Source organism: Lissotriton vulgaris, chromosome 1_1 (genome assembly GCF_964263255.1).
Source record: "Lissotriton vulgaris chromosome 1_1, aLisVul1.2, whole genome shotgun sequence".
NCBI lineage: Eukaryota > Metazoa > Chordata > Amphibia > Caudata > Salamandridae > Lissotriton > Lissotriton vulgaris.
In genome coordinates, this window is record NC_141685.1 from 777,699,887 (window position 1) to 777,713,789 (window position 13,903).

Consider the following 13,903-nt stretch of genomic DNA (forward strand, 5'->3'; position numbering starts at 1 on the left):
TGTCTAGCTGTAATGATCTTTCACATCATCCAAACTGATCCTTTTTAAACATTCAAAACTTACTTGTTAAATGCAAGTGAATCGTCTCTATATTATCCACGTTAGTCAGCAAACCGTTTGCTGCTAGTGGCGTTTACCGGGCATTCTAAGTAAGTGTTTACTCGCGATCACGTGAGCGCCCGACGTAATGCGTTCTCCATTTTGGGATAATAGAAGTTGCCTGACTATCCATAGATTAAAGCCTAGAGGTCAGGCAGCCGAAACGAAAGCTCTCAATCAAGCTGACTCGTATATTAGGAGTTATATCTTGAATACATTGCACATATTCCAAGAAGCTCACTCGGGGACATAATATCAACAACTAGTAGCAACATGACAATGAATCAATAAAAAACATTTAACACTACTCTGTTGTATTACCATGGGTATTAGCCCATCTATCTACTTCAACAGTATTCAAGACACCAAAATATTGTAAACCAAGCCTGGTTATACACAAAAAAGTATCCGAATCGAACAGGTTCAGTATTATAAGGCAGTCGCCCCAAAAGAGACCTCTCATTTAGCAGAGGCTACCTCGGAATCACTCAGTTTGCAAACAAGATGTTAACCATTTCAGCGGAGGGTCGCTAGCACTTGCCACTCTACAAAGGAATTTAATCCCTCAGCAACAGTATTGGCAGACCAGATCCACCTATTTTCTTTTTCTGTGAGCAAACGGTCCACATCACATCTTCTTTTTGATTGTTTGATAGCTTCTAAGACAAACCATTGCATCTCACATGGGGAATGTTGTTTTTTAACCCCTTCGATGCTCATGACGAGCTCAGCTCGCCATGAGGCACGGTTGAGCTGTGCTGATGACGAGCTGAGCTCGTCATGCAAAATGGGATTACTCATAGTTCAGCACCGGGGGGGAAAACCTCTAGCAGCCAAGGTGTTAAGATAATGTTCCACCAAAGGTGCTGTTTCAACTTTGCATCTTATTCTTGATTGGTGTTGCATAATCCTTTTCTTAACCTCTTGTGTGGTTTTTCCTATGTAATATAGGGAACACAGGCATTTGATGCAATATATAACATTTTTGGTTAAACAATTCGTGTGATGTCTCATAGTCCAATTTTTTCCGTTTATACAACAAAATTTTGTTATACACGTAGTTTGGCATGCCACACAGGATCCGCAGGGGTAGTGCCCCACTGTAGATGCTAAACCCCAAATACTTTGAATTGTGCTTATGGCTGGTTCTTTATACGCTTTTACAAGGTAGTCCCTCAGATTGCGTCCTCTTTTAAAAGCAAATCGCGGTAACGAAAGATGAGGTACCACTTTTTGAATTAAGTGCCAATTTTTTGTCACTATCATTTTGATCAGATTAGATTCTGATCCAAATGTGGTGATACATGTGACTGGATCGTTTATTAAATCTTGTTTTATCTTAGGTTCCAATAGAGCTTGTCTGTCATAGTACCAGGCTCGCTTCATCGAACGCTTCACCAATCTATATGGGTAACCTCTCATGGATAGTTTGGTTTGTAATACCTTAGCCTCTTTAAAATAATCTTCCCGTCTGGTGCAGTTTCGTTTAATCCTTAAAAACTGCCCAAAAGGGATATTATCACGCAAATTACGCGGATGGTGACTTGTATATTTTAAAAGCGTATTGCGCGCTGTGGGTTTGGTAAAAAGACTGGTTGATAGTTTTCCCTCATCATTCCATACTTTTAGATCTAGGAAATGTATGCACTCCCTATCATATTCTATGGTAAATTGTAGATTGTTATTTTGTCCATTTAACCATTCATGAAAGTCCTTTCGCTTTTGTAACGGTCCTTCCCAAATTAGACATACATCATCGATGTATCTTAGGTATTCCTTGATGTGATTTTCAAAGGGATTGTTCTTATACATGACTTCATCTTCGAATGCGGCCACATACAGTTTTGCTATATCGGGGGCAAAAATTGCCCCCATTGCAACGCCCTTAATTTGACCATAGAAATCACCATTAAAGATGAAATAGTTTTCATTAAGTGAAATCTTTGCGCATTCGATTATAAAGTCTGTTGGGACTTGGTGTGGACGTGATCTATCCTCCAACACACTTTTGATGACATTCAAGGCCTCTCCTTGCGGTATATTTGAATATAGACTTTCAATGTCCATAGCGACCAGGAAATGTGTTTGGTTGTTATATATTTTGCCTTCTAGACGGTTAATGACACTTGTACTGTCTCTGGTATAGGATTTGGTTAGTAATACTTCTGATTTTATGAAGTGATCAACATATTCAGCCAATGGTTGTAATATTGATTGGAAACCAGCCACAATAGGTCTTCCGGGTGGTTTCTAATCGTCTTTATCCACTTTTGGTAAAGTGTAAAAGGCCGGAATTGAGTAGTCTTTTTTGTTAAGGTAATCATATTCTTTTTGGCTTAGCCACCCACCATCTAGACCTTCCCTTGTGAAACCTAGGATGTGTGTTCTGATGTTATCTGTGGGGTCACATGATAGTTTTTTATAATGTAAAGGATTGTGTAACTGTCTTAATGCTTCTTCATCATAGTCAGCTTTATCCTGCACAATGATACTGCCACCCTTGTCAGACGGTTTTATGACAATTTCATCCCGGCTGGCAAGGTTTTTAAGGGTCTCATGTTCATCTTTTGTGAAATTATATTTGACATACTTCCTTTTGTCAAACATTTGATCTATCTCAGTTAAGACTACATTTTCAAAAGTAATCAGTTCTTTAGGCATCAGATTGGTTTCTGGATAAAACGTCGAAGGGCAACGTAGTCCAGTGACAGTTTGTGTTGGTAAGGGGGCGTTGCTAAAAAAATGTTTTAATCTTATTGTTCTAAATAGTCTAAACATTTCAACTTGTGTATTGAACCGGTCATTTCTTCTAGTGGGAACAAATCTATCTCTTTTTTGTTCAATATGTGGGTCGATAGGTAGAAAATAGGTACCACTTCTAACTTGATGTTATTGTTATTTGTAGTCACAGGTTCATTGGTCTATTTTCAACCTATCGACCCACATATTGAACAAAAAAGAGATAGATGTGTTGAGTCATGGTCTGTCATTTGTTCCAACTAGTAGAAATCACCGGTTCAATACACAAGTTGAAATGTTTAGACTATTTAGAACAATAAGATTAAAACATTTTTTTAACAACGCACCCTTACCAACACAAACTCTCACTGGACTACGTTGCCCTTCGACGTTTTATCCAGCAACCAATCTGATGCCTAAAGAACTGATCTTAACTGAGATAGATCATATGTTTGACAAAAGGAAGTATGTCAAATATAATTTCACAAAAGATGAACATGAGACCCTTAAAAACCTTGCCAGCCGGGATGAAATTGTCATAAAACTGACTGACAAGGGTGGCAGTATCATTGTGCAGGATAAAGCTGACTATGATGAAGAAGCATTAAGACCGTTACACAATCCTTTACATTATAAAAAACTATCACTTGACCCCAAAGATAACATCAGAACACCCATCCTAGGTTTCACAAGGGAAGGTCTAGATGGTGGGTGGCTAAGCCAAAAAGAATATGATTACCTTAACAAAAAAGACTACTACATTCCGGCCTTTTACACTTTACCAAAAGTGCATAAAGACTATAAGAAACCACCCGGAAGACCTATTGTGGTTGGTTGCCAATCAATATTACAACCATTGGCTGAATATGTTGATCACTTCATAAAATCAGAAGTATTACTAACCAAATCCTATACCAGAGACAGTACAAGTGCCATTAACCGTCTAGAAGGCAAAATATATAACAACCAAACAAATTTCTTGGTCACTATGGACATTGAAAGTCTATATTCAAATATACCGCAAGGAGAGGCCTTGAATGTCATCAAAAGTGTGTTGGAGGATAGAGCACGTCCACACCAAGTCCCGACAGACTTTATAATCGAATGCGCAAAGATTGCACTTAATGAAAACTATTTCATCTTTAATGGCGATTTCTATGATCAAATTAAGGGCATTGCAATGGGGGCAAATTTTGCCCCCGATATAGCAAATCTGTATGTGGCCGCATTCGAAGATGAAGTCATTCATAAGAAAAATCCCTTCGAAATACACATCAAGGAACACCTAAGATACATCGATGATGTATGTCTAATTTGGGAAGGACCGTTACAAAAGCTAAATGACTTTCATGAATGGTTAAATGGACAAAATAACAATCTACAATTTACCGTAGAATATGATAGGGAGTGCGTACATTTCCTAGATCTAAAAGTATGGAATGATGAGGGAAAACTATCAACCAGTCTTTTTACCAAACCCACAGCGCGCAATACGCTTTTAAAATATACAAGTCACATCCGCGTAATTTGCGTGATAATCTCCCTTTTGGGCAGTTTTTAAGGATTAAACAAAACTGCACCAGACGGGAAGATTATTTTAAAGAGGCTAAGGTATTACAAACCAAACTATCCATGAGAGGTTACCCATATAGATTGGTGAAGCGTTCGATGAAGCAAGCGTGGTACTATGACAGACAAGCTCTATTGGAACCTAAGATAAAACAAGATTTAATAAATGATCCAGTCACATGTATGACCACATTTGGATCAGAATCTAATCTGATCAAAAAGATAGGGACAAAAAATTGGCACTTAATTCAAAAAGTGGAACCTCAGCTTTTGCTACGGCGATTTGCTTTTAAAAGAGGATGCAATCTGAGGGACTATCTTGTAAAAGCGTATAAAGAACCAGCCATAAGCACAATTCAAAGTACCAAAAGTACTGTATCTGTTTCGCACAATGCCATTAGAATTTCAACTGCTTTGTTTTAGAAATTTAGAAAGAACTATTTTTCGGTTTCTATGGGGCTATAAACGTCATAGGAAAGCTACAAAGAAAATGATACTCAGTAATGAATGTGGCGGATGGAATGTTCCTTACTTTCTTTTTTATTATTTTTCTGCCGCATTGCAATACATAAGCCCCTTAATTATGGGAGATAGAGTGGAAGTGCTCAATTGCCAGACTCCATCAATTTATTAAATGATTATGGGTGAGAAAGTTAAGGGCAGCTTTTTGAGGATGGTAGAGCCCAGTTATTACAAGAAAACCAAATATAAGATACTAAAGTCAGCTTTTGGAGTCTGGCAAAAAGTCCGAAAACATATAAAACTAAGGAAACTAAACTTCTACACTCCCTTTACATCAAAGGATCTCTTACCAGAATTTTTTTATGATTTAACCATGTATAGATGGCAGCAGAAAGGAATAAGGTATCTGGGTGATTTATTTTATAATGACCAAATTGCTTCGTTTCAGGATTTGATGAATAATTTTTCTGTGGGAAGAAATGATTTTTTTAAATTTCTTCAACGTCGAAGCTTCCTACAGAACCATCCTTTAATTCCTCTAGTCAAAATTCCATTGTTAGACCTCTTGCAAAAAAAACCCTGTATAGGAATTATTTATTCAAGCTTAATGCAGGAATATGGGGATGACCTAGGACAATGTCAGTTGAAATGGGCTAACAGTTTAGGTATACCTGATGTTGATATTTTATTGTCGATTAAAATGGCTTTCGATTGTCTTATAACAGGGATGATGAAATCCCAACATTTTATGTGTATCCATAATCTTTATTACACTCCAAGCAAAATTGTTAAGTGGAGCACGACGGCAGGTATGACCTGCAGTCTGTGCGGGTTATATGCAGCTGATGAATTACACATGTTTTTTTTGTGTCCTAAAGTTTCAATGCTGTACCAACATATTGAAACTTTTTTATCCATTATTTTGAAATGTGAGATTAAGATAACTGCGGAATTGTTATTGGTTGGTATAGACCATACTGTTATTAGGCCAAGACCAACCTCCTACTTTCTTTTTCTCTGTATGGCTGCAGTTAGATCTTGTATCACTAAGGAATGGATTAGCCCGGATCCGCCTACATTTTTTATGTGGCGTGAAAAATTATTATTTATGTACAACATTGAATCTGCTATATATAAGTTAAAGGGGGTTAAAAAAAGAGCCACGGGGGAAAAAATTTGGGCACCAATTGCTGAGTGGATTTAATTTAATTTATTTTACTGCTTGACTTATTCTTTCTTCTTTTTCTTTTTCTTCTCTTTTCCTTTTCTTGCTATAATGTGTTATATATTTTTAGAATACATTGTGTTATTTTGCTTATTATGTATTGCTGTATTTCCTTGCAATAAAACAATAAAACTTAAAAAAAAAAAAAAAAATCAAAGTATTTGGGGTTTAGCATCTATAGTGGGGCACTACCCCTGCGGATCCTGTGTGGCATGCCAAACTACGTGTATAACAAAACCTTGTTGTATAAACGGAAAAAATTGGAGTATGAGACATCACACGAATTGTTTAACCAAAAATGTTATATATTGCATCAAATGCCCGTGTTCCCTGTATTACATAGGAAAAACCACACAAGAGGTTTAGAAAAGGATTATGCAACACCAATCAAGAATAAGATGCAAAGTTGAAACAGCACCTTTGGTGGAACATTATCTTAAAAAACAACATTCCCCATGTGGGATGCAATGGTTTGTCTTAGAAGCTGTCAAACAATGAAAAAGAAGACGTGATGTGGACCGTTTGCTCACAGAAAAAGAAAATAGGTGGATCTGATCTGCCAATACTGTTGCCGAGGGATTAAATTCCTTTGTAGAGTGGCAAGTGCTAGCGACCCTCCGCTGAAATGGTTAACATCTTGTTTGCAAACTGAGGGATTCTGAGGTAGCCTCTGCTAAATGGGAGGTCTCTTTTGGGGCGACTGCCTTATAATACCGAACCTGTTCGATTCGGATACTTTTTTGTGTATAACCAGGCTTGGTTTACAATATTTTGGTGTCTTGAATAATGTTGAAGTAGATAGATGGGCTGATGCCCATGGTAATACAACAGAGTAGTGTTAAATGTTTTTTATTGATTCATTGTCATGTTGCTACTAGTTGTTGTTATTATGTCCCCGAGTGAGGTTCTTGGAGTATGTGCAATGTATTCAAGATATAACTCCTAATATACGAGTCAGCTTGATTGAGAGCCTTCGTTTCGGCTGCCTGACCTCTAGTCTTTAATCCATGGATAGTCAGGCAACTTCTATTATCCCAAAATGGAGGACCCATTACGTCGGGCGCTCACGTGATCGTGAGTAAACACTTACTTAGAATGCCGGGTAAACGCCACTAGCGGCTAACGGTTTGCTGACTAACGTGGATAATATAGAGGAGATTCACTTGCATTTAACAAGTAAGTTTTGAATGTTTAAAAAGGATCAGTTTGGATGATGTGAAAGATCGTTACAGCTAGACACAGTGGGCTAATGTAACTATGTTGTTCTGTTTTTGTACAGACCCAAAGAGGAAGATTGACTGCTTACAAACTGTAAGTAGGAAAAGCTGACTGGTACTATGGTTTTATGCACAACCGAGATGTATGTGAGTAAGGTGACTTCCTATACATATATATTCCATCTTTTTGTTTAGGAATGATAAAAAAGAGGCAGAAGGTAAGATAGTTGACTGGAAGCTTTATAGTGATTGAACAACTAGTGAAATATGAGCTCAACTAATGGGTTGCTTATTTATTTAATTTTGTCTTGTGTAGGAATAGATAAGTCATATTGTTGTGAGTATTTGGTTGTATATGTTGCACATTGTCACTTGAGGTGTGGGTGCATGTCAATCTGGGGCATGACCACATGCTGTATATACAGGTGTAAATATAGGTTGCATATTGTCACTTGAGGTGTGGGTGCATGTCAATCTGGGGCATGACCACATGCTGCATATACAGGTGTAAATATAGGTTTTTAATTCTTTGGCACAACTGTTGGGACAACAGTTAAGATTATTCATTTTGGAGTGGGCAGACGATTCAGATTATGTTCTCGAGTGTGTGTATATACATTATTCTGACTGTATGTATATTGTTTTGTGATAGGTTCATGGTGCAACAAATGTCCTGATGATGGACTCGATGAATTGTACTATATGAGACCGAAACGTCGACGATACGACACTTTTTTGTAAATAGTATCACTGAATTTGAGTTTATATAATTTTTGAACGATGTATATATGGTAGATATGTAAATACTATCCATATTTTGTACAAAAAGTGTCAGTAAGTACTGTACATGTTAAAGAATTGAGTAACAGTATGTCTTTTTTGTTGCCGTGTATGGAAGGACATATGATTTACACTTATGCAAATTAAATAGAACATGACATAATGCAATAAAATAACTAAGGAATTATATATATGTCTCTCGAGTACTATGAAATTTGTGCTCACTGTTGTGACAAATTCAAAAACTGTGAAAATAATATTGAATGACTCCTTCAGGAACATTTTTCTATTGTATTAATAAGTATACATTCAACACTTCAGAATTAACCCAAATTGACTCCTGTCAACAATATCGCTCAGGAGGTTTAACAGGACAATGTAAATAGGTTAGATATCTTAATTTTTCTGTCCCCTTTCGAGAATCTGAATCAGTAACTTTAAATGATTTATTAAATATTGAATTGAAACTTGACCAACTGACAATAATGGAGATTACCCATACAACATAGCATACAAAGGATCTGCTGATTAAGATCTGGTGCAGGAAAAAACATTTTTATAAATGGGCATTATACTTAAATTTGTGAAGCAAAATAAATACCCATTCCTCATGAGAAGTATTGTCCTCTTTATTATACAACAATGCAATATAAAAATAATGTAATTTTCAGAAATGATCCAGATGAAATTTTAACTAATAAGGTTGATAATTTGAAGATACAACTGTCCAAAAAAAACTACTATTTTATGAGAGAAGTACGCTCGAAAAGTAGATTACACTCAGAACAGAGAACTGGTGAGAAATTATGACACATTAGGAATTCAAAATGACTCGCAACATTCCTAAAACAACTTGAATCTCAATAATATGCCCATCAGAATCTTTAAATCTTGTTCCTGGAATACAGCAGACATAGACAGACAGATTGAACAGAGCGTAGCAAAGCTGATAAATTCTTAAAATCAACTTTAAGTACTATGTTTTTAGAAAACTCTAAGAGGTTTCAACTTTTAATTCTCTCTCTTTACTGTATTTGAAAGTTTAGTAACAAAGACAGGCCTACTTTAGAACAATATTGGGCTGGTTGAAACTAAATCAAACTGAACTGAAAACTGAAGACGGCTGGAATGCCAGAAACCGGTCCTCGGAAGCTTGTTTCCGGTCCAGGGAAGACATGGCTTGGCAGTTCGGGCTGGACTGTTCCCATGAGGCACAGGGTCAGACTGATTTGCATATAGCCATGTCTGAACTGGGGTGGCAGAGTGGTCTAACGAACGGTGATGGATTAAACCCAGATCTTTTGACTGGGTGGGAGTGTTTGATTGATTCAGATGCTCCGTCCATCACCACCCCCTTTTGTCAAGTTTCAGAAAAACAGGTGCGGCGAGTGGATGCATGGATTTTCTTCGTTCTTAGTAGCCAAGCCACCTCCATGGGCCCAGGAATTGGATTTGGCACCACTTGGCAGGTTAGAACTCCTAGCAGATGAGCTATGAGGCTGTAGATTAGGTATTTGATAGCCCTGAGCCTTCTTAATAGGAGGCATGCACACACTATCCCTTGGAGAACCTTGGAAGCAGAACCTTGGAAGCAGGATACAGAAAGCAAAGCCCAGTCCTTTCAATGCCTAAGACAGAAGCAGCAAATAGCAGGCCAGCAGAACAGCGCAACCAGCAGAGTGTAGGTCCCTCCTACAGCAGCCAGCTTTTCTTCTTGGCAGAATTTCCTTTAGTCCAGAAGTGTTCTGAAGTTATGGTGTCACAGCTCCAGTACTTATACCAGTTTCTGCAACTTGAAAGGAAAGTCTCTATAGTGCACAATACCCTGCCTTTCTTTGACCTGGCTCCAGACACAATGCATGGGGGTGCAGACAGTTTTGTGTGAGGACACGCACAGCCTTATTCTGGTGTCAGTGACAACTTCTCCCACCACTCTAGCTCAGGAAGACCCACCAGCCAGGATATGCAGGGCACACCTCAGCTCACTCTGTGTGACTGGCTTGAGTGAATGCACATACAGCCCCACATGTAGCAAATTGAAAGGTTATGGCCTGGCAAGTGGGTGAACTTGTCAGGTCGACATGGCACTTTAAAACAGCACAAACAGACACTGCAGTGACAGGCCTGAGGCATGTTTGCAGGGCCACTTATGTGGGTGGCACAATCAGTGCTGCTGGCCCACTAGTAGTGTTTGATTTGCAAGTCCTGGACACACCTGGTGTACTTTACTAGGAAGGGACTTCCTAGTAAATCAAATATCCCAATCATGGATAAATCATTTACAGATACATTTTATACCGAGATCATATGCACTTTAGCACTGGTTAGCAGGGGTAAAGTGCGCAGAGTCCAAAAGCCAACAAAACAGGTCAGAAAAAATAGGGGGAAGAAAGCAAAAAGTTTGGGGATAACCCTGCTAAAAGGGCCAGGTCCAACAATTTCAATACAGCTCCTTTGTAAATATTGCGATTTGTTTTGTATTTCATGTGACTCAGCCTGACTAGTGCTTTTTCTAAGCTTTAATTTCTCAGGCTGAGGAAAATCGTATGTTAATTCTGCACTTCGCCTTTACTTAATCATATTTGTGACGTTTGTTTGGCTTCCACCGCTTTTCCGGAATTTTCGTAGTTGGAAAGTTGGCAACACAACTCTGTTGTTCTAGACAGGAACTGATGTGCGTGTTTCTGGCCAAAACCCATGACAACATCTGTAGCCTGCGATTAGAGCATGAAATCGTGTTTCGATGACGACCCATCTGACGTGTCACAGTGAGTAAGGTAGGAAAACACAGTGGTCACTGTATTTCTCCTTCTTTCTTTACACGAAGAGAATTTTACACAATCCTGTTAATCATGAACCAGAGAAAATTGTATTAATTTTTAGAAAAAAATCACTAAAATGCTTAATGTCCCTGTTAGGTGGTTTCTGGTTCATTCGGGCAAAGAGAGAATCCAATTAGGTTGAATTGTGTTTTTTTTTCTTTTAGCTATCTCCTCCAACTGTCCCAATCTTATGAATGATGCCAGCATGTGTAACCATACTGGGCTCAGTTTTATTGACTTCGATTTATTTATTTATTTATTTATAAAGTTTTAGTTAACTTATAATACAGTATTTTGATAGGATGTAGGTAGCCCCCCTATCACGCTTCCCTACCCATGATTCTCTTCTCTCCAGCTCTTTCAAAATAGTGATGGCGAAAAACATGTTAAGAGAATTGTATAAAAGTTTGATGATCCGTTACTGTGGTATTCGGCTGTTCAGGTTGAAATGTTTTGTTAGTGTCACAAAATAACCAATAAAAACGTTTCGTTGCAAAACAGGAAGAGCATTACGTGACATATCTTATATATGCATACCACTAATTCCGCATGAGATGATTTCCTAAAACAAAGAATGGCTGGGTACCAGCAAACCTTCTAAGACTTCCCCCCAAAAATCATAAAAAGAATATAAAAGTGATACTGCTGCTAATACTGTCGTTTTGCTTGACCCAAGATATTACCTTTCTCACAGGGGCCCTGACTTCCCACCATATTGTCCTGTTAACCCTATGACCATTGTTGTTGCTGAAAGTTTGATAGCAGGCTCATTCAAATGTTTTCAAAGGCACAAGGGCATCCTTTCATCGTGTGAGCTTTTGCGTAACCACTTACTGATACATTCAATAAAAAAGACCCTGTTCCGTTGCATTGATTTTATTTATAAATGTTTTTCTTTAACCCTTAGCTGTCTTTCCAAAACAATTTCAAATTATACCTCAGCAAAAAAATAAGTCAGTGGAAATTTAGTTGATGCAAGTCAAATTAACATCCGCTTCAACCCATCAGTGTATTTAACTTTTGTTTTTTATTAATGTAGGGTGCATTTTTTCCAGTAGCGAGAGTTTGACTTTTTTTGGGGGGGAAAGTTTCATAATAATTTCTAGGCCTAGAGGTTGAACTTCGCTCTGCTCGTGAAGTTTCCTGCACTCCGTGGAGCTCAGAGAGTGCAGAAAACGCTGCTCCGCGATGTGCAGCGGAGTTTTTTCCCCGATCGCGAACAGTAAGTTGGCGATCGTGAACGGTAAATTCGCGAGCGTGAGCTGCAGCTCGGGTAGAATTTCTACCCGAGCAGCAGGAATGCCAGCACAAACTGCAGTTCGCACTGCACTACTCCACTCGCGGAACTTCGCGGAGGTTTTTTGTAACTTAGCGGAGTTCTGCGTAGCAAAAGTCTGCAAACTACGCCCTGGCCTAATAATTTGCCCTACTTCTTCTGATAACCTTTGCAGTGTGTCTCTCAAGAGACAGGCAGGTGTTTGCACTACCCCCACAAAGAGGAGTCAGTCTCTCTCTCTCTCTACCTCTCCCTCTTCCCCCTCCCTTTCTCTGCTTCTCCCTCTCCCTCTTTGTCTCTCTCCCTTTTCCTTATGCATCAAAGCAGCGGCCACATTTCCAGTTGTTTTACCTGCTTGCAATAGGCCCCCGTAATGGAATTCCTGTTAAGGGCAGTGGTAGGCGTCCCAAGTGTGGATGATTTCTTGACTAGATTACGGCAATGGAATACAGAGAGGGTCCCATAGTCGTCACTCTCTCCAATCAACGCTGTGCTTCATAGCAAGAACATTTATTTGACCCCAGCTGTCCAGTGCTGAAAGAAGCTCATTGACCACCCTGCAGTCCATAATAGAGTTTAAACTCATCTGTGTGACTTACAATGCCCTGCTCCCCTCTTTACCAACATCTATAGTTCATGTCCTGAGGCGGGAGGCCTCTGCAGCGCAAAGACTAGGTAAGTTAGAAGCTTTTGTAGGGCGGGGGGAAGGGGGAGGCAGACATTTTGGAGGGACCCTCTTTTGTTTCCTATGTAAGGAGCACCTTGTTTGTAAGGAAACCTACCCTGATAAATAAGGTATTTGTCGAAACCAGTGGTATTGCTGTATTGTTGCATCCCCAAGGAACAGGCCAGGCCAGTTATTCTTGCCTTCAGGGAAATGTTTAAAAGTCGGCTTTTCCGTCTTTTAGTTTCTCTGCTCTGCCCTCCTTTTGCTTTTCTAAATATTACTTATAGCTCCACAGCCTTTGTCAGGGTTCTGTGTATTTTATGTTCTTTGGCTCTTTGTACTCACCCTCCCTGAGTATAGCACTACTATCACAAATAAAACACAATAAAAAATGTCGACCCCTGCTTCTTTAAACGTCCAACTTTTGTGTTATATCCACATTTATTGCGAAAGAGTCCTACTTTGTTTTATCTGGTTTAGCTGTCTCCTTTGCGTTTGTGAGATCACAACTGGTTCTAATGCGCATGCTCATAGGTTTATCCCCAACCAGGACTACCAAGACGGCCTTTGCCACAACAAATATCTCATGTGTGAGTGCAGGTACAATTGTTGTCTCATAAGAGCCATTTTAACAAATAGTGACAGTGTTTCTTTCAAATTCCAACCCTTGATAGACCATGTCAGCACCGGTTCACGGTCATCGTCCAGAATGAGCCTCGTGCCAGCGCAGGGCGCCTACCACCAAAATATCAAAGCCAATGAGCTGGGGGCGAATAACTACTTGGCTACCACCCAACTGGGTATGTTAAGCACAGTGTTGTGTCGCTGCTCATAGGTTTTTGTGAAAACCACATAAAGCTTCTTTGAGTTCCTGGGCAAACCCAAGTGTTAAATGGTTGGCCCACATGGCCAGCTCAAACTGACACCCTCCTGCTAATTGGCAAGATCAGCTTGATTGTTGTCCGTTTCTGTTAAGCACTGATTTAGGCTGGTGTTTCTTAGAGTATTTCCTCTTTCAATCTCCATCAGCCCTCTTAGCAAGTGGTA